Source organism: Fonticula alba, assembly GCF_000388065.1.
Source record: "Fonticula alba strain ATCC 38817 unplaced genomic scaffold supercont2.10, whole genome shotgun sequence".
In the NCBI taxonomy this organism is placed as follows: Eukaryota; order Rotosphaerida; family Fonticulaceae; genus Fonticula; species Fonticula alba.
The window spans coordinates 208,750-211,717 of NW_009242980.1; the positions used below are offsets into that span (position 1 = coordinate 208,750).

Genomic DNA, 2,968 nt, shown 5'->3' on the forward strand with positions numbered 1-2,968 from the left:
GGGGAGGGGCTGGGCAAAACCCGCGAAGCAATGCGTGGGGGGCGAGAGGGAGGCAAGGGAGGAGGGAGGGAATGGGGATGTGTATATACGGGGTGGGGATGGGGGGGGGGGAGGTCCTCGTGTGCACGTAGGCGTTTCCGGAGCTGGCTACGCCGGCACGGGGGCTGCCCACGGCTGTCCTTATATTGGCAGGGCTGCGTTGGCCAGCAGCTGGTGCGGGGCGGGGCGCGACACACACCCCGGGGGGCGGGGGCGGGGCGGACGGGGCGGAGGGGGAGGCGCAGATCAGCGCGCGCCCGGGGGAGGGGAGATTGCGCGGCAGGGATCCGGTTCATGGCGCCGCGACCCCCCCGCTCCGCCCCGATGTCGCCACACGCCGACAAAATGCCGGCCCCGGCCCTGCTCCCAGTTCTTCCCCCGGGGTCGGCCCGGAGCTCGCCGCCCAAAAGAGAAGGAGCGGCCCGGCCGCACAGCATCCAGGACGAGAGGGGGCGAGGGGGCGAGGGGGGGGGGGGACTGGTGCGAGCGCGCGCGATCGCCGCCCTGTCTCACGGCCGACGCCCGGGGGCGCGTGCGTCGCCCCGCCGCGCACGCCAGCGGCGCTGGCCCTGCGCACGGGGGGGCAAGAATGCCGGATCGCGCGGCCGGGGCCGAGGCTCCGCCTCGCTCGTCTGGCTCCCCCCCCCCTTGGCACCGGCGGCCAGGGGCGATCTGCCGGCGCGCCCTCGGGCCCGTCCGGCGACACCGGCGGCCTGCCCACCGCAGCAGGGGACACCCCCCGCGCCTGCGGGCGTGCGGGCCGGCTTTCGGAAAAGGGCCACACACACACACCCCCCGCGGCGCGCCATGCAGCGTCCTCGCCCCCGGGCCGCGGGCGGCCGCTCGGTCAAGGCGCCGGGCGAGGGCAGCCCTGGCCGCCTGCCCCGCGTGCCCCCGGGCCCGCGAGGCCGGCCCCGGGTGTTCGGCCGGGCGAGCTCCCCCGTGGCCGCCCGCCGCCCAGCGCATGCCCCTGGGCATGTTCGCTGGGGAATCTGCACCGGCCACGCCACCCCCCCCCCCCCCCCCGGTGCGAGTGCGTGAGACCGGGTCGGCTGCACGCCTGCGCCGGCCGCGGCGCACGGCAAAGCGCGCCGGTCGCCGGACCCCGCCCCCTCCCAGCGCGCCCCGGCCGACCGGGGTGATAGGCCCCCCCCCCCAGCGAAGCACGCCCGGGCCGAAACATGTGGTACCAACGAATGAGGACTCCCGGGCCGGCCGGCCGGCCGCGGCGCGTCCGCCATTCACCCGCGGGCTTCCCTCTCATCAGGCCGGCGGCCGTTGTCGTTACCGCCGGGGCGCCGGCGCCGCGGCCGCCAGCCAGCCAGCCAGCCGGGGAAAGGCCCACAGGAGGTGCCCCAAAAAGGGCGATCACCGGAGATCGCCGCCGGAAGCCGATTATTAATTCCCCCTAATGAGCACCCAATCCTCCCCCCGGGGGAAGGAGGGCGGCGGTCCGACCGAAGAGGGGCGGGGGGCGGGGCAAGATACCGGCTCCCACCGCGCCCATCTTTTTCCCTGCCCCGTCGCATGTGAAAGGCCCGGCGCGCTATCTCTCCCTGCGCACACCGGCCCGGGGGGGGGGGGGGGGCTCCCCGGGGGGAAAAACCCCCCCCCCCGAAGCCCCCCCCCCCCCAAGCCCGGCCCGGGGGGGGGGGGGGGGGCCTCCGGGCGAAAAAGACCGCCCCGCGAAGCAGCCTCAGCCCACAGGCCGGGCCCGGTCGGGGGATGGGCCGCGCCCGAGGGCCCGCGCGAACTCTCCGTGCCGCAGCCCCGGGCGCGGTTGCGCCGGCTTGGTGCGCCCCCCCCCCCTCCCCCCGGCCCACAGCCGGACCGTGACGAGTCGCCCGGCCGCGGCGCGTGCCGTTGTCCGGAGGCGGACCCGCCGCCGTTCGCCCCGGCCCCCATCCCGCAGCCGGGCACCGTTCGTCCCCGATGCGCAAGCCGGGGGGGAGGCCGGGCCCGCCGGCGCGGAATGCGCCACCCCCTCCCGGGGGGGGGGGGGGGGGCGTGGGGGACGGAGAGCCGGAAACGGCCCGGCCGGAAGGCGCCAGCATCGGGCCTCGCCGCGCGCCGCGGCCGCGGCGTGCGCCCGGCCGCCCGGGCGAGCGACCCGCCCGGCCGCCCGGACAACCTGCGTCACCGCCGACTCACGCCTGCTCGCCCGGGGCGCTCCGAAGGCCGCGGCGGCGACCGGGAAAACGGCCGCGCGTGGCCGCCGCAGACAGGGCCCCGACGCCAGGTGAGCTGACCATTCTCCAACGGCACCCCCCCCCCCCCCCCCCCCCCCGGCGCCGCGGCCGGAGGCCAGCCGCCAGCAGGCACCACATGCCGGGAAGCGAGCGCCCGCAGGACGGGCAGAGGGGGCGCCGTGGTTTACCGGCACCCGGCCATTTGGGCTGCCCCGCCTGCAGATGGGGCCCCAGCCCGGGCAAACTCCCCGCACGCCGAGCACATGCGCCTGCATGCCTGCCTGCCTGCCTGCCTGTCCCTCAAGCCACATCGTGTTCGTGGCCATGCCCACTGCGCCCAACGGCCTGGCCAGCCCGGACGAGCCCCCGCCTCCCGGGGGGGGGGGGGGGGTGCGCCTGTGGCCGGCGTCCCCCTGGCGTGGTGCGTGCGAGCGGGGGAGGGGTGCCGATGTTTGCTCGCCGACGAACCGGGTGTTTTTTCCGTGGCGGCCGCAGCGTGCTCAGGCAAAATGGCCAGCGAGCCCGTGATCACCGAAGTCAGCACACGTCGTTGGGGATTTTCGGGATCCTCCCCCTCCCAAGACACACGTCTCGGGGTCTGTTTAATTGAGCCCGGGATTGGGCCATTCTGCCGGGTGGGTTGGAGACCCCGCTGGCCCCCACAAACGGGGCGCCGCAGGAACAGACGTGTCCCCCCTCCCCCCCTCAGAATAGAGCCCTCAGAGCCGGCCCCCCCCCCC

General features: G+C 76.9%; 1 protein-coding gene across 1 annotated transcript in view; it reads right to left on the reverse strand.

Moving 5' to 3' along the window:
- Nucleotides 1-125, reverse strand: part of H696_05363 (hypothetical protein) — a 7,074-nt gene extending 6,949 nt beyond the window's left edge. The window contains exon 1 of the mRNA XM_009499209.1: nt 90-125. The gene's annotated coding sequence lies outside the window, so the exon portion shown is untranslated. The remainder of the gene's footprint in view (nt 1-89) is intronic.
- Nucleotides 126-2,968: the final 2,843 nt, after the last annotated feature.